Source organism: Pseudorca crassidens, chromosome 17 (genome assembly GCF_039906515.1).
Source record: "Pseudorca crassidens isolate mPseCra1 chromosome 17, mPseCra1.hap1, whole genome shotgun sequence".
NCBI classification, from domain to species: Eukaryota; Metazoa; Chordata; class Mammalia; order Artiodactyla; family Delphinidae; genus Pseudorca; species Pseudorca crassidens.
In genome coordinates, this window is record NC_090312.1 from 17152058 (window position 1) to 17170672 (window position 18615).

At 41.0% G+C, this 18615-nt stretch overlaps 1 pseudogene; it reads right to left on the minus strand.

Moving 5' to 3' along the window:
* Positions 1 to 9850: 9850 nt before the first annotated feature.
* LOC137210496 (calreticulin pseudogene) lies at positions 9851 to 11105 on the minus strand (annotated as a pseudogene).
* Between the last annotated feature and the right edge of the window lie 7510 nt (positions 11106 to 18615).

An 18615-nucleotide genomic window follows, 5' to 3' on the forward strand; every position in this document is an offset into this window, starting at 1 on the left:
AGTTATATGAATGAATATATCTGTTTTTAAAACAGGTTTGAGTTGTGTTTCTGACACTTGCAACCAAGAGTTTTGAAAAATATACCTTCCACCATCTTCCTATTTCCAGTGTGGTCCTCACATCTACAACTTCTCCACTCTGCTGCCAGAGGGATTAATATAAGATGTACAACTGGCAGTGCTATTCCCCTGTTTAATATCTTTTAATGGCTCCCCAGAGCCTTCTCAGGGGAGGCAAACTCAAAAGTCTTGAGAGAACAGGCAGATGATGTAAATAAGGGAAGCAGGCCAGGTGGAATACAGTAGAAAGAGGTTCATCTGGAGATAAGTGCCCTGCCTCCAGCCAGGACATTTATCAGTGTATTCAGAATGCAAACACTGTGTGCCTGTCGAACACGACACATCTGAAGGTTGGGTTTGGCCTCTGGGCTCTAAGTTTGCAATGTCTGGCCTAGGTTGCAAGTTCAAGCTCCTGCACACAGTCCGGGAGGCGTTTGCAGTCAAGCCGCTGACAATTCCGCAGTCAAGCCGCTGACAGTTCCCAAGACACATTTCCCGCCATTAGATGCTCTGGTAATACTAAACTGGTGCTAACATTCTTTTCACTGACCCATGCTTTTGCTTGTGCTGTTCCTTTACCTGGATCCTCATTCCACCCCCTCCTTCTATCATCATCTTCATCTTGCTAAATCCAACTTGTTCTTCAATATTCATCTCATGTGTTATCAGCTCCAGGGATCCTCCTCTTGACAAGACGTTTGTCCTTCCTCCATGCTTTTACAGCTGGCCATATTCTTCTCTATCACTGCATCCGATATGTATGCCAGACCTTGTTGATTGCTTACTCACAACCATTGCTTCTCCCGTTTACTTGCTGGCAGAATTTGCCTCTCTCAGCAAAGGCTGAAAAAACCTGATACTCTTTCCCAGCCTGCCTTGCAGCTAAGGTCTGGGATGTGATCCAATCCTGCTCAGAGGGGTTGGATGGGAAATCACCTAATGGACTCTTGGGAAAAATTTACCTCCATGGCAACAAAGAAGCGATGCAGAGAATGCCCTTCCTGTTCATTTCTTCCATTTCATATAGTTCTATGAGGAGTGGTGTTTGGAGCTGCAGCAGCCATCTTGTGACTATGAGGATAAAGCCAAGAGAGTCACGGAGAGGGTGAAGCAGATCCCTGCAATCCCTGAGCCGCTGAACCAACTTGGGAACTTATCTTTCAGACTTTTTGGTATGTGAGATATAGTAATAACAACCTGTTGCCTAAGTCACATTTTAGGGGCTGTTCTTGTCACTTGTAGGTGAAAACATTCTAAATGAGTCAACATATTATGTTCACATTGCCTTTGTGCTTTTCTTTTCTATTATTCTGTAAGTTATTTGTGGAGAAGGATGATTTCACACTCATATTTTTATCACTGATGTCTAACACAGAGTAGGAACTCAGTAAATTAAAAAAAATTTTAATGGAAGTATAGTTGATTTACAATGTTGGGTGACTCAGTTATACATATATATATTCTTTTTCATATTCTTTTCCATTATGATTTATCACAGGATATTGAATATAGTTCCCTGTGCTATACTGTAGGACCTTGTTGTTTATATATCCTATGTATAATAGTTTGCATCTGCTAATCCCAAACTCCCAATCCTTCCCTCCCCCAGTATCCCCCCCGCCGCACCGACCTTGGCAACTACAAGTCTGTTCTCTGTGTCTGTGAGTCTGTTACTGTTTTGTAGATATGTTCATTTGTGTCATATGTTAGATTCCAAATATAGGTGATATTATACAGTATTTGTCTTTCTCTTTCTGACTTACTTCGCTTAGTGTGATAATCTCTATGTCCATCGATGTGTGATGTTCATCAAAGTATTTATTTTTCCATAATTTTCCCACTAGGAACTGCAGTAAACAATGTGTGCCAGACAATGTCTGTCCCATTTAGGAGATAGCCCCTGAATGTTGGGGAGTGGAAATGTCAGTGAATCATATATGGGTAATCCCCTGGGGATTTAAGGGAATGAAGGATCTGGTACAAGTATAAGGTCATCTCAGTGGAATTGACTAGTACTATTCAAATTGTTTATTCAGACCTTATGAAAGCTTACTGCAAAGCCTAACACGTATATCAGATGAAAATTGCATTGGTTGGAGAAGGGAAGAGGTGCTGGGTGCTTACATCCCCCTCCTCCATGCTGGGCCTCTCTCATGTCCTGCTGCTGTCCCTAAGGCCCCTTTTCTGACCCTGTCCCCAGGGCTCAGTGAGACAGAAGTGAAAGCTGCCTTCATAATCAAATCCATCAAACACCTTGGACTTCTCTTGATCCTTAGCTACTGCCTAAACTCTGTCACTAAAAGTTGGAGGTTGCCCTTAGCTACTTGGAGGCTTGTGAGATTCCATTTTTATTAAAATATTTAGAGAATTACACTAGCTTTGGCTAAAAATGGCGCCGCAAATCAAAAAGGCACAGTTACTTTGGAGAATCCATTTGGCAGCCCCAGTTCTCTAAGTACATACGTTTAATTTTATGGTTTGTTATACAAATCATTTGAACTCATCGCATCAGAGGGAGCCCATGTATTTTGGAAACTCCTGTAAACTAAGAGCAGACATTCTTTGGGCTGTTCTGTTCTTACTTGTAAGGGAGAAATGTCACTTTAGATTTCAACGTTGACTCACAGAGAAGCCATTTCCCTTTTCTCATTTCCACATCCATGCTAACTTAAGTCCTGATTGCTTCATATCTTCTTGGCTCTGAATTTTAGATAGTGGAGTCAAATCTTCATGTAATCCAGAGTCTCAGAGTCTGCAACTTCTGCAGCCAGGAAAGTGCCTTATATAACAGTGTGGTTAAGGTGGAGAGTTTGAGTGGGGGTGAGCGTGGAGGCTGCTATGGTGATGACATTATTCCTAGATCATTAATGACCCTGACACACGAGAAGCCGTGTCTGAGTATGTGTGGGTGTGTGTATTTTCTAAGGAGAGGAGGTTAGATTATATTTCCATTTTTTTTCATGGTCACCAGTTTTTTTACCATTTGGTTTCAGAAAATTTAAATCTTCAGCTTTGATGAATTACAACCCGTGGCCAACAAACTCCCCTATATCCTCAAACTCTTGGCTGGGTTCCCCTCACTTTTCCCTGAATCGTGTCTCTTCTCCAAGGAAACAATATTCTTGAAGCCCCCTCGATTTCAGTCTGCTTTTTCTCCCATACCCCATGTAACTCAGGGTGGAAAGATACTTTTTTTTCCTCTTTCATTAACAACAGGACTTTGAGATCTTTATACTATTCCCTTCGTGTTATAGCTCCTTTGCAGCCCATGTCATCTGTCCATCCATCCATCTATCGACCCACCCACACATCCATCCATTCAACACATATTTGTTGAGCGCTTTCTATCAGGAATTTTTCTAGGAGCTGAGGATACAGTAGTGAACAAGCTGAGCATGTCCCTGGTGTCACAGAGATTACAACAATAGCCAAATAAACATTAAATACAGTGTCAGGAAGTGAAAGTGCTATGAAGAAAAATTGCAGTGGCCATGAGACTGGGCCTCTCAGATCTCCTTCTGCAGGATGTGTGAGTGACTGAGAGCTCCAGCAGCCACGTTCTCAAATCCATTGCTGTGCTGCCTGGGACCCTGCTTCACAGGGTCTGCTCTCTGCCAGTAACTGAGCATGGCAGGGACGTTAAGATGGATGCAGGGAGCTTTAGCTGGAGTACTCTCTGAAGGTCTTGTGGAAATTTTCTTAGAAGTGTATTGTAGTCTAAGACCCTCCCCCTCACCTCTCCCCCTCACCTCTCTCCCTCCCTCCCTCCCTCCCTTCCTTCCTCCCTTCCTTCCTTCCTCCCTTCCTCCCTTCCTTCCCTCTCTCCTTCACTCAGGAGCAGACCTTCATTGCAGCTCTTCCAGCCCATTCCAGTTACAGTAAGTCCCCTACATATGAGCCTTCAAGCTGCGAACTTTCAAAGATGCGATCACGTGTTCCATCAATGTCAGGCGTGAGTGAGATTGCAGCTTGCCCTCCGTCTACTACTGCTGAGGATCCTTCAGCTCTACCATCTCCCACCTCCTCTCCCTCCTCCAGTCAGTAACTCTTCTTGCCTGTTCACTTGATGCCAGCCCCTATACGCCAGCAGTTGTACTGTACTACTGTACTTTGCAGGGTACTGTACTGTAAGATTAAAAATGTTTTCTTTATTTTTTGTGTGTTTGTTTTTTATGTATTATTTGTGTGACAAGTATTATAAACCTATTACAGTACAGTACCATAGAGCCGATTGTGTTAGTTGGGTACCTAGGCTAACTTTGTTGGACTTACGAACAAATTGGACTTACAAACGCGCTCTCGGAATGGAACTCTTTCGTGTGTAGGGGACTTACTGTGCCTCCTTTTACTTTCTCATGTTTTCCCTGATAAAATTGTGCATTTCTTATCCCATCTTGGCATCTTTTTCCTAGAGGACCTGGACTAACACAAGACTAAGGCAGCCTGAAAGAAGCCTTGGAGGGGGTACTTTAGATAAGTGACCAGTAAAGGCCCCTCACGACAGGTGGCATTTGTTTAGGAACTTGATTGCAGTGAGGGGATGATCCATGCAAACACCTGGGGGAGGTAGCCTTCTGGAAGAAGGAAGAAGGAAGGGCACATGTGGAGACTTTGTGCCTTGGTTTTCTGAGGGGTCCTTTAAAACTGCTGAGGTGTGGGGAGCAAGATTAGGCAGATCTCTGGGTTCCCTCCAAACTCACTCCCATTTCGAGTGGCTCTACCTTTATCTGCTTTGCATATTTGGCTTCCCCGAAAATTTTAGATGAACAAAAATTTCAGGTTTAAAAAAAGATACTCTGAAAACCAGTGTTCTGGATGGACTCTGTGATCTCTGCCCTATTTTATGACTCTATCAGTCCATTGGCTATGGGAAGAATGGGCAGTGGAAGAAACTGCCTCTATTTGGAAGCCTAATTGTTCTGCAGAGATACTGGATTAGTGTGGGGCAGGTGTAGATAAGGGGAATTAGAGTAAGTGATTAAAGGACTTGATGCACGGAGTCTGGTGGAGGGAGTGGGGCTTGATAACGTGGGGGAATTTCATGTTAAGCTCTGAAGCCCTACAGTTGGATGGCAGCCAGAGGAGACTGGTAGGCAAGAAGTAGGCAGAAGTGGACAAAGGATGGCCGGGAGGGGGTGAGGGTTAAAGGGTTGTCCTCCATGTGCACTGGAGAGGTGTTTAGAGAAACAGTGGAGGATGACAGCTGTGCTCAAGGATTTTGGTTTCAACATGTAAAATATTAAAATTGCCCGGAAGAAAGTTGACAGAATTTACCTCTTTCCGGGGGGGGGGGGGGGTTGATACCTGAACTTATAAAAATTTCCTGGCACTTTTTTAGTGTTAAAACTATATTTTTTTCCCCTGAGTTTTCAGTAGAAAGAGAGGTTGGCAGTAGTAATGCAAAGACTGAGCTGGCTGTGAGAGGCTTTTTTTCCCCTCCAGCCCTGTTTTTTTTTTTGTTTTTTAGTTGAAGTATAGTTAATTTACAATGTTGTGTTAGTTTCGAGTGTATGGCAGAGTGATTCATATATATATATATATATATATATACACACACACACATATATATATTTTTTTCAGATTCTTTTCCTTTATAGGTTATTACAAGATATTGAGTATAGTTTCGTGTACTATGCAGAAGGTCCTTGTTTACCTATTTACTATATAGTAGAGTGTATATATTAATCCCAAACTTCTAATTTATCTCCCTTCCCCCCCACCCTCTGCTATCCCCCTTGGTAGCCATAAGTTTGTTTCCTATGTCTTTGAGTCTATTTCTGTTTTGTAAGTAAGTTCATTTATATCATTTTTTTAAGATTCCACCTATAAGTGATAGCATATGATATTTGTCTTTCTCTGTCTGACTTACTTCACTTAATATGATAATCTCTAGGTCCACCCACGTCACTGCAAATGGCATTATTTCATTCTTTATTATGGCTGAGTAATATTTCATTGTATATATACTACATCTTCTTTATCCATTCTTCTGTTGATGGACATTCAGTTTACTTCCATGTCTTGGCTATTATGAGTAGTGCTGCAGTGAACATTGGGGTGCATGTATCTTTTTGAATTAGAATTTTCTCCAGGTATTTGCCCAGGAGTGGAATTGCAGGATCATATGGTAACTCTATTTTTTTGTTTTTTAAGGAACCTCCATACTGTTCTGCATAGTGGCTGCACCAATTTATATTCCCACCAACAGTGTAGGAGGGTTCCTTATTCTCCACATCCTCTCCAGCATTTATTATTTGTAGACTTATTAATGATGGCCATTCTGACTGGTGTGAGGTAATACCTCATCATAGTTTTCGTTTGTATTTCTCTAATAATTAGCGATATTGAGCATTTTTTCATGTGCCTATTGGCCATCTGTATGTCTTCTTTGGGGAAATATCTATTTAGGTCTTCTACCCATTTTTTGATTGGGTTGTTTGGTTTTTGATATTAATCTGTATGAGCTGTTTGTATATCTTGGAAATTAATCCCTTGTTGGTAGCATTGCTTGCAAATATTTTCTCCCAGTCCATAGGTTGTCTTTTCGTCTTGTTTATCATTTCCTTTGCTGTGCAAAACGTTTTAAGTTTAATTAGGTCCATTTGCTTATTTTTGTTTTTATTTCCTTTACCTTAGGAAATGGATCAAAAAATATTGCTGTGATTTATATCAGAGTGTTCTGCCTATATTTTCCTCAAGGAGTTTTATAGAATCTGGTCTTACATTTAGGTCTTGAATCCATTTTGAGTTTATTTTTGTATATGGTGTTAGAGAATGTTCTAATTTCATTCTTTTACATGTAGCTGTCCAGTTTTCGCAGCACCACTTACTGGGGAGACTGTCTTTTCTCCATTGTATATTCTTGCCTCCTTTGGCATAGATTAATTGACCCTAATTGTATGGGTTTAGTTTTGTGCTTTCATTTTTTAATTTATTTTTTTAAACATCTTTATTGGGTATAATTGTTTTGCAGTGGTGTGTTAGTTTCTGCTATATAACAAAATGAATCAGCTATACGTATACATATATCCCCATATCCCCTCCCTCTTACGTCTCCCACCCACCCTGCCTATCCCACCCCTCTAGCTGGACACAAAGCACTGAGCTAATCTCCCTGTGTTATGTGGCTGCTTCCCACTAGCTATCTATTTTACATTTGGTAGTGTAAATGTCACTCTCTCACTTCGTCCTAGCTTACCCTTCCCCCTCCCTGTGTCCTCAAGTCCATTCTCTACATCTGCATCTTTATTCCTGTCCTGCCCCTAGGGTCTTCAGAACCATTTATTTTTCTTAGATTCCATATATATGTGTTAGCATACAGTATTTGTTTTTCTCTTTCTGACTTACTTCACTTTGTATGACAGACTCTAGGTCCATCCCCCTCACTATAAATAACTCAGTTTCATTTCTTTTTATGGCTGAGTAATATTCCATTGTATATATGTGCCACATCTTCTTTATTCATTCATCTGTCAGTGGACACTTAGGTTGCTTCCATGTCTGGCTATTGTAAATAGAGCTGCAATGATCACTGTGGTATGTGACTCTTTTTGAATTATGGTTTTCTCAGGGTATATGCCCAGTAGTGGGATTGCTGGGTCATATGGTAGTTCTATTTGTAGTTTTTTAAGGAACTTCCATACTGTTCTCCATAGTGGTTGTATCAATTTACATTCCCACCAATAGTGCAAGAGGGTTCCCTTTTCTCCACACCCTCTCCAGCATTTATTGTTTGTAGATTTTTTGATGATGGCCATTCTGACCGGTGTGAGGTGATACCTCATTGTAGTTTTGATTTGCATTTCTCTAATGATTAGTGATGTTGAGCATCCTTTCATGTGTTTGTTGGCAATCTGTATATCTTCTTTGGAGAAATGTCTGTTTAGGTCTTCTGCCCATTTTTGGATTGGGTTGATTTTTTTTTTTTGATACTGAGCTGCATGAGCTGCTTGTAAATTTTGGAGATTAATCCTATGTCAGTTGCTTCATTTGCAAATATTTTCTCCCATTCTGAGGGTTGTCTTTTTGTTCTGCTTATGGTTTCCTTTGGTGTGCAAAAGCTTTTAAGTTTCATTAGGTCCATTTGTTTATTTTTGTTTTTATTTCCATTTTTCTGGGAGGTGGGTCAAAAAGCATCTTGCTGTGATTTATGTCATAGAGTGTTCTGCCTATGTTTTCCTCTAAGAGTTTTATAGTGTCTGGCCTTACCTTTAGGTCTTTAACCCATTTTGAGTTTATTTTTGTGTATGGTGTTAGGGAGTGTTCTAATTTCATTCTTTTTACATGTAGCTGTCCAGTTTTCCCAGCCCACTTATTGAAGAGGCTATCTTCTCTCCACTGTATATTCTTACCTCCTTTATCAAAGGTAAGGTGACCATATGCGTGTGGGTTTATCTGTGGGCTTTGTATCGTGTTCCATTGATCTATATTTCTGTTTTTGTGCCAGTACCATACTGTCTTGATTCCTGTAGCTTTGTAGCGTAGTCTGAAGTCTGGGAGCCTGATTCTTGTAGCTCTGTTTTTCTTTCTCAAGATTGCTTTGGTTATTCGGGGTCTTTTGTGTTTCCATACAAATTGTGAAATTTTTTTGTTCTAGTTCTGTGAAAAATGCCCTTGGTAGTTTGAGAGGGATTGCATTGAATCTGTAGATTGCTTTGGGTAGTATAGCCATTTTCACAATGTTGATTCTTCCAATCCAAGAACATGGTATATCTCTCCATCTGTTTGTATCATCTTTAATTTCTTTCATCAGTGTCTTACAGTTTTCTGCATACAGGTCTTTTGTCTCCTTAGGTAGGTTTATTCCTAGGTATTTTATTCTTTTTGTTGCAATGGTAAATGGGAGTGTTTCCTTAATTTCTCTTTCAGATTTTTCATCATTAGTGTATAGGAATGCAAGAGATTTCTGTGCAATAATTTTGTATCCTGGTACTTTACCAAATTCATTGATTAGCTCTAGTAGTTTTCTGGTAACATCTTTAGGATTCTCTATGTTTAGTATCATGTCATCTGCAAACAGTGATGGTTTTACTTCTTTTCCGATTTGGATTCCTTTTATTTCTTTTTCTTTGATTGCTGTGGCTAAAACTTCCAATACTATGTTGAATAATAGTGGTGAGAGTGGGCAACCTTGTCTTTTTCCTAATCTTAGTGGAAATGGTTTCAGTTTTTCACCATTGAGAATGATGTTGGCTCTGGTTTTGTTATATATGGCCTTTATTATGTTTTTATTTTTATTTTATTTTTTGCAGACACAAAACTTAATAGAAATTTCGTTTGTCGTTCTTACATTCTCAGTATGAGCCAAGCTAGAACCTGCTGCGCCACTCGGAAGTGGCCCAGTCTTGGGGGCAGGGGCGAAAGGAGAGAGGGAGGTCAGAGCTCAGGCCTTAGGAGCCCCATTCTTTCTCAGTGCTGGGGAGCTGGTGATGTCACCCTCTTCTCCTACCCCCCTGTGGGATCCAGGAAGGAGAGCAGATGGAACCTTGGGCCTCAGGCATCTCCTCCACACCACACCCCACCCCGAGTCCCCAAGTTGGAGGGGAACTAAGGGATCTGGGGAGATAAGGGGACAACAGAAAGCAAAGATGTCAAATCAAGAATGATGAAGGCCAGGGTTGAGGGCTGAAGGAGATTCAGAAACAAAACATCAGTTAAAAAAAACAAACAAACAAAAAAAAGGGAGGGTGGGAAACAAAACAAAATCCACCCCAAATTGGAACCTGCCTGAAAAAAAAGGAAAGTTCTCCAGTCTCATAGAGACATTATTTTGCACGGTGCATGGCTGGCTCTGTGGCTGGAGCACTCAGGCCTCAGTCCAGCCCTGGAGGCGGCAGTGTGGCCCCTGCAGCTCACCCTTGGCCTGGCCAGCGACAGCGTCTTCCTTCTCGTCCTCCACTTTCTCATCCTTCTCCTCCCTCCTCCTCCTTTAGCCTCTGCTCTTCATCTTGCGTGTCCTTCATTTGTTTTTCTGCTACCTTCATGACACCCCATGTCTCATTGCCAAACTCCTCAGCATATGCCTCATTGTTGGTGATGAAGAAGTTGTCAAAGATGGTGCCAGACTTGACCTGCCTGGAGATCAGAGATCCAAGCCCAGTACAGCAAAGTTTTCATAGGCATAGATGTTGCTATCAGGGGAATACTCAGGGTTGTCGATCTCTGGGTGGATCCAAATGCCCTTGTAATCTGGGTTGTGAATCTGCCAGGGCTTCCACTCCCCCTTGGACTCTGGGTTCTGAATCACTGTTGGTTCCCATTCTCCATCCATCTCTCCATCCCAGTCCTCGGGCTTCTTAGCATCAGGGTCAGGAATGTGCTCAGGCTTGTCCCAGTCCTCAGGCTTGGAGTCTGTAGGGTCATCAGTCTTGGCTCACTCGTCCCAGTCTCCAGGCTTTGCAGCATCAGGATCCTTTATCTTCTTGGGGGGCAAGATATCCCAATCATCCTCCGAGGAGCCTGACTCCACCTGGCTGTTGTCAGTCTTTAGCTCACAGGTATTATCAGGCCACACAACCAGCATGTAAAGGTGTGTGAATTCATCGTCTTTGCAACGGATATCCTTGTTGATCAGCACGTTCTTGCCCTTGTAGTTGAAGATGACATGAACCTTCTTGGTGCCAGGGCCACAGATGTCCGGGCCAAACATGATGTTGTATTCGGAGTCTCCACGCATGTCTCTCTGGTCCAGACCATCTGGAAATAGCTTCAAGTAGCCACCCCCACAGTCGATGTTCCATTCGCGTTTCACAGTGAACTGCACCACCAGTGTATGACCCTTATTGCTGAAGGGCTCGAATCTGGCCAACACAGTGTAAGACCGGGCACCCTGGCTTGTCTGCAGCCCTTTATCTTTCTCCTGGTCACCATAGAACTTGCCGGAACTGAGAACGAATTTGCCAAAATCCGACTGGGTTTGGATTCGATCCAGCACTCAGTCCACCCGTTTCCATCCAGAAACTGCTCCTTGAAGTAAATGGCGGGTTCAGCGGTGGCCAGGCCAAGAAGGCGGAGCAACAGCAGCATGGGCAGCAGCATGGCAGGCCGAGGGGGTTGTGGTGCGCGGGCCCTTTAAGTCGCTTTTCGAGCAGTAGCTCTGCAGTAGGGACTGGCCTTTATTATGTTGAGGTAAGTTCCCTCTATGCCTACTGTCCGGAGGGTTTTTATCATAAATGGGTGTTGAATTTTGTTGAAAGCTTTTTCTGCTTCTATTGAGATGATCATATGGTTTCTATACTTCAATTTCTTAGTATGGTTTATCACATTGATTGATTTTCATATATTGAAGAATCCTTGCATTCCTGGGATAAACCCCACTTGATCATGGTGTATGATCCTTTTAATGTGCTGTTGGATTCTGTTTGCTAGTATTTTGTTGAGGATATTTCCATCTATGTTCATCAGTGATATTGGCCTGTAGTTTTCTTTCTTTGTAACATCTTTGTCTGGTTTTGGTATCAGGGTGATGGTGGCCTCGTAGAATGAGTTTGGGAGTATTCCTCCCTCTGCTATATTTTGGAAGAGTTTGAGAAGGATAGGTGATAGCTGTTCTCTAAGTGTTTGATAGAATTTGCCTGTGAAGCCATCTGGTCCTGGGCTTTTGTTTGCTGGAAGGTTTTTAATCACAGTTTCAATCTCAGTGCTTGTGATTGGTCTGTTTATATTCTCTATTTCTTCCTGGTTCAGTCTCGGAAGGTTGTACATTTCTAAGAATTTGTCCATTTCTTCCAGGTTTTCCATTTTATTGGCATAGAGTTGCTTGTAGTAATCTCTCATGATCCTTTGTATTTCTGCAGTGTCAGTTATTACTTCTCCTTTTTCATTTCTAATTCTATTGATCTGAGTCTTCTTCCTTTTTTTCTTGATGAGTCTGGCTAATGGTTTATCAATTTTGTTTATCTTCTCAAAGAACAAGCTTTTAGTTTTATTGATCTTTGTTATCATTTCCTTCATTTCTCTTTCATTTTTTCTGATCTGATCTTTATGATTTCTTTCCTTCTGCTAAATTTGGGGTTTTTCTGTTCTTCTTTCTCTAATTGCTTTAGGTGTAAGGTTAGGTTGTTTATTGAGGTGTTTCTTGTTTCTTGAGGTAGGATTGTATTGCTATAAACTTCCCTCTTAGAACTGCTTTTGCTGCATCCCATAAGCTTTGGGTCATTGTGTTTTCATTACCATTTGTTTCTAGGTATTTTTTGATTTCCTCCTTGATTTCTTCAGTGATCTCTTGGTTATTTAGTAGTGTATTGTTTAGCCTCCATGCATTTGTATTTTTTACAGAATTTTTTCCTGTAATTGATATCTAGTCTCATAGCATTGTGGTCAGAAAAGATGCTTGATATGATTTCAATTTTCTTAAATTTATCAAGGCTTGATTTGTGACCCAGGATATGATTTATCCTGGAGAATGTTCCATGATCACGTAAGAAGAAAGTGTATTCTGTTGTTTTGGATGGAATGTCCTATAAATATCAATTAAGTCCATCTTGTTTAATGTATCATTTAAAGCTTGTGTTTCCTTATTTATTTTTGTTTTGGATGATCTGTCCATTGGTGAAAATGGGGTGTTAAAGTCCACTACTATGATTGTGTTACTGTTGATTTCCCTTTTTATGGCTGTTAACATTTGCCTTATGTATTGAGGTGCTCCTATGTTGGGTGCATAAATATTTACAATTGTTATATCTTCTTCTTGGATTGATCCCATGATCATTATGTCGTGTCCTTCTTTGTCTCTTGTCATAGTCTTTATTTTAAAGCCTATTTTGTCTGATACAAGAATTGCTACTCCAGCTTTCTTATGATTTCCATTTGCATGGAATATCTTTTGCCATCCCCTCACTTTCAATCTGTATGTGCCCCTAGGTCTGAAGTGGGTCTCTTGCAGACAGCATATATATGGGTCTTGTTTCTGTATCTATTCAGTCAGTCTATGTCTTTTGGTTGGAGCATTTAATCCATTTACATTAAAGGTAATTATCGATATGTATGTTCCTATTACCATTTTCTTAATTGTTTTGGGTTTGTTATTGTAGGTCTTTTCCTTCTCTTGTGTTTCCTGTCTAGAGAAGTTTCTTACCATTTGTTTTAAAGCTGGTTTGGTGGTGCTGAATTCTCTTAGCTTTTGCTTCTCTGTAAAGGTTTTAATTTCTCTGTAGAATCTGAATGGGATCCTTGCTGGGTAGAGTAATCTTGGTTGTAAGTTTTTCCCTTTCATCACTTTAAATATGTCCTGCCACACCCTTCTGGCTTGTAGAGTTTCTGCTGAGAAATCATCTGTTAACCTTATGGGGATTCCCTTGTATGTTATTTGTTGCTTTTCCCTTGCTGCTTTTAATACTTTTTCTTTGTATTTAATTGTTGATAGTTTGATTAATATGTGTCTTGGCATGCTTCTCCTTGGATTTATCCTGTGTGGGAGTGTCTGAGCTTCCTGGACTTGATTGACTTATTTCCTTTCCCATGTTAGGGAAGTTTTCAACTATAACCTCTTCAAATATTTTCTCAGTCCCTTTCTTTTTCTCTTCTTCTTCTGGGACCCCTATAATTTGAATGTTGGTGCATTTAATGTTGTTGCAGTTGTCTCTGAGACCGTCCTCAATTCTTTTTTCTTTATCCTGCTCTGTGTTAGTTATTTCCAGTATTTTATAGTCCAAGTCACTTATTGTTCTTCTGCCTCAGTTATTCTGGTATTGATTCCTTCTAGAGAATTTTTAATTTCATTTATTGTGTTGTTCATCATTGCTTGTTTGCTCTTTAGTTCTTCTAGGTCCTCATTAAACATTTCTTGTATTTTCTCCATTGTATTTCCAAGATTTTGTGTCATCTTTACTATCATTACTCTGAATTCTTTTTCAGGTAGACTGCCTATTTCCTCTTCATTTGTTTGGTATGGTGGGTTTTTACTTTGCTCCTTCACCTTCTGTGTTTTTCTCTGTCTCCTCATTTTGCTTAACTTACTGCCTTTGAGGTCTCCTTTTCACAGGCTGTAGGTTCGTAGTTCCCATTGTTTTTGGTGTCTGCCCCCAGTGGGTAAGATTGGTTCAGTGGGTTGTGTAGGCTTCCTGGTGGAGGGGACTAGTGGATGTGTTCTGGTGGATGAGGCTGGATCTTGTGTTTCTGGTGGGGCGGACCACATCCAGTGGTGTGTTTTGGGGTGTCTGTAAACTTAATATGACTTTAAGCAGCCTCTCTTCTAATGGGTGGAGTTGTGTTCCTGTCTTGCTAGTTGTTTGGCATGGGTTTTCCAGCACTGTTGCTTGCTGGTTTTTGAGTGGAGCTGGGTCTTAGCGTTGAGATGGAGATCTCTGCCAGAGTTTTCACCGTTTGATATTACGTGTGGCCAGGAGGTCTCTGGTGGACCAATGTTCTGAACTTGGCTCTCTCACCTAAGAGGCTCAGGCCTGATACCTGGCTGCAGCATGAAGACCCTGTCAGCCACATGGCTCAGAAGAAAAGAGAGGAAAAAAAAGAAATAATAAAATAAAATAAAGTTATTAAAATAAAAAATTAAAAAATATTTTATTAAAAATAAAAAAGTAATAAAGAAAAGAAAGAAGAGAGCAACGAAACCAATGAACAAATCCACCAATGATAACAAGAGCTAAAAACTAGACTAAAAAAAACAAACAAATCCCAAAAATCCCCCAAAACAAACGGACAGACAGAACCCTAGGACAAATGGTAAAAGCAAAGCTATACAGACAAAATCACACAAAGACGCATACACATACACACTCACAAAAAGAGAAAAAGGAAAAAAAACATATATATTAAAAAAAAGGAAGAAAGCAACCAAATCAATAAACAAATCTACCAATGATAATAAGCTGTAAATACTAAACTAAGATAAACATAAAACCAGAAACAAATTAGATGGAGAAAGCAAACCCCAAGTCTACAGTTGCTCCCAAAGTCCACCATCTCAATTTTGGGATGATTCATTGTCTGTTCAGGTATTCCACAGATACAAGCTACATCAAGTTCCTCTGATCCTGAGGCTGCTGGGAGAAATTTCCCTTTCTCTTCTTTGTTCGCACAGATCCTGGGGTTCAGCTTTAGATTTGGCTCTGCCCTGTATATAGGTCACCTGAGGGTGTCTGTTCCCTTTTGGGAAGTCTGAGGTCTTCTGCCAGCATTCAGTAGGTGTTCTGTAAGAGTTGTTCCACATGTAGATGTATTTGTGGGGAGGAAGTTGATCTCCATGGCTTAATCCTCCACTATCTTGAAGGTCCCCCCTATTTTTGTCCTTTTTATCCTGTTCCATTGCTCTATGTGTCTGTTTTTTGTGCCAGTACAATACTGTTTTGACTACTGTAGCTTTGTAATATAATCTGAAGTCAGGGAGCATGATTCCTCCAGCTCCATTCTTCTTTCTCAAGATTATTTCCCTAGTTGGGGTCCCCTCCAGTCCTTAAAAGACTGTGTAGGGAACGCCAAAACCACTGATAGGAAAGTGAATGTATAACACATTGAGAGGAAGATGTGTTCACCTAGTGAGGACTCAGGGAGACCTTGAAGTACACTTTAGAATTGTTTGTTTGTAAAAAAGAGGCTCAAATACAGTTGCTAAAACATACAAAGGTTTATTGTCTCATGTAATGTAATTTTGGAGGTAAGTAGTGTGGGGCTGCTAAGGAAGCTCCATGAATTAGAGACTTACAAGCTTTCTATCTTTCTGCTCTGTCATGTGCAACTACCATCCTCATGGTCCAAGATGGCTGCTAAAGCTTTTGCCATTATATCTGGATTCTAGGCAGCGGGAAGGAGGAATGGAAGAAGTCTGTCCTGTCTCTGTTAAGATGCCACTCAGAATGTTTCATACAACATTTCTGCTTATATATTATTATCTAGAACTTAATTTCATGGGCACACCTTGCTGCAAAGAAGGTTGAGAAATGAATGATAATGTTCTCAGCTTAAAATTTAGGCTTTAGTTCATAAGGAAGAAGGGGAAAATGGCTTTGGGGAGGCAACTAGTTGTCTGAGTAAACTAAGGAGAAGTATATACATACCTGAAATGGAACACAAAATTCAGTCATTTATTTACTGAATCATTCATTCATTTACTGACTCAATAATTCAACAAATGTTAGTACTTAGGTACTGGGGACCTGAGCATGAATAGGACACTGTTTTTGTCCTCAGAGTGCTCCTTAATTGTTCAGAGATAAGGGCAATGGCATATGAGAAGTGATCTTACAGATCATTTTCTCTTTACAGTGATAGCTAAAGCACAAATGTAGTTCTGGTTGGGTTGGGGAGCTTTGCAGAAAAGGAGACACATGAACTAGTACTTAGAGAATGAGAGGAATTCTTCAAGAGCAGATGGGGAAAAGACATGTCAGGGTGGCAGCATCTTCAGAGTCCTGTTGGTGTGAAATAGTAAGAAGGACCCATTTGGGAACTGCAAGTCCAGCCACAGTAGAGCTGAAGAGATGGCAGAGATGGACAGTGAGGCCCTTTTGTGTTCTGCTAAAGACTTAAACAGATGTTTTTCTATTATAGTCTCTTTGGCTCCAAAACAGGATTGAAGGCAGTCTAAGGCATTTAGACTTTATCCTGTAGCTAACAGAGAGCCACAGATGGGTTTTGGGCCATGAAATGTGGGCTGAGGTGACCATGTGTCAGTTCTGAGCCTTAGGAAACATCATTGTTTCTGCTTGTCCCACTGGGATCTTCCATCATGGGAAGAACATGCCCATTTCTTGGTGTTCCTTCAGCCCAGGCTCCAGAATAAAACGCATGGGGCAGACCTGAGCTTGACCCACGGCTCGAAGCTAACTCTTCCAGCCATCCCTCAAAGCCGTGAGAAGCAAGTAAATGCTTATTTTGTTTGCCTCACAGATTTGTAATTGTTCATTAGGCAGCATTATTGTAGTAAAAGCCTACTAATACACCTGGTAGTTAGATTCCTCTCTATCATTTCACACTGTGAGTGCTAGACAGGGGGCATGGCCTAGCCTATCTGTTGGTATACCAGCTGGCCTTGGAGTTAGTGGGAGGGAAATGCCTCACAAAAGTGGCATTTCACAAAACAGGGATGTGGGGCTCATTGGGATGTGAGCGCTGGCTCTCAGATGAATGCCAGTGTTGGTTTAGCTCAGGGCTTCTCAACCTCTGCAATACTGGTATCTTGTTCTGTGTGTGGGGGCTGTTCTGTGCATAGTTGAGAAGCATCCCTAATCACTAGACTCTGGTGGCACCCTTCCCCCTAATTTGTGACAACCAAAGATATCTCCAGACACTGCCAAATATCTCTTGGGTGGCAAAAATCATGCCCAGCTAAGAACCACTGATTTAGCTGACCTGGCTTCAGTTTTTCTGTTAAAGAGAAGCACAGAAAATGACAACAAATGACACCATTTATCAAGCAATTACTGAATTCCAGACATTTTGTTAAGAACCTTCAGGAATTAATCCAATTTGGAAAGGGTATTAGTTAGCTAGGGCTGTCATCACAAAGTACCACAGGCTAGAGTGGCTTACACAACATAAATTTATTTTCTCACACTTCTGGAGGCTGGAAGTCTATCATGGTGTCAGCAGGGTTGGTTTCTTCTAAGACCTCTCCCCTTGGCCTGGAGATGGTGTCTGCTGAGATGGTCCTTCCTCTTCCTGTGTCTGTATCCTGAGCTCCTCTTCTTATAAGGACTGTGGTCATATGGGATGAGGGCCCACTCTAATGACCTGATTTTAACTTCATTACCTCTTCAAAAACTAATGCTCCACATACAGTCACATTCTGAGGCACTGAGGGTTTAGACTTCAACATATGGATTTTGGGGGACACAGTACAGCCATAACAGAGAGTTAACAAATGAGGAAACAGGATACAGAGGTGAAGTACCACTTGCTTCAAGAACACGTTCAGGATGTGGAAGAGGCAAGGCTGACCTGTCTAACTCCATGCTTCATACTGCCTCCCCAAGAAATCAATCCTGTGAGGGACTCAGGAACGTAGGCGCTATACAAGAGTTATGTAAAGAGTTTCTCTCACTCACTCTCTCTATGTTTTATAGTGGGCTTGGTCAGGTGTGATGCTCCCTCCCCTTAAAACCTGTGCATGGGAAGAACCTCCTCAATAGTAGCTTCTCTCACATGAGAGAAGCTATTTCAATTGTACGAAATTCTCAGCCACTGCAGGGCTGGTCTGGACAGCTCAATTCACTTCCTAAAAATATGTTTCTAGACCCCATGCCTCTTTGATGAGCAAGAGAAAAAATCTTGAAAATTTCTACCCATTAATCTAGCAATTCCACTCTTGGAATTTATCCTTAGCAAGGAATCAAATATGTATACAAAGATTTATGCATAGTATATTTGATTTTAGAGTGATTTGCAAGAGCAAACATTGGATAGATATTGGATAAATAAATGACGGCGTGTCCATATGGTGGAATGTTCAACTTGTAGATGAGTATTTTCTTCCAGGGGAAAAACTTCATAATATATTATTCTTTGAGAAAAAAAGATTGGAATGCCATATAGAGTATGATCCCGATGTCTGAAAATGTGTATGCATGTCACTATCATAGTGGACTAGTAGGGTCTCATTGG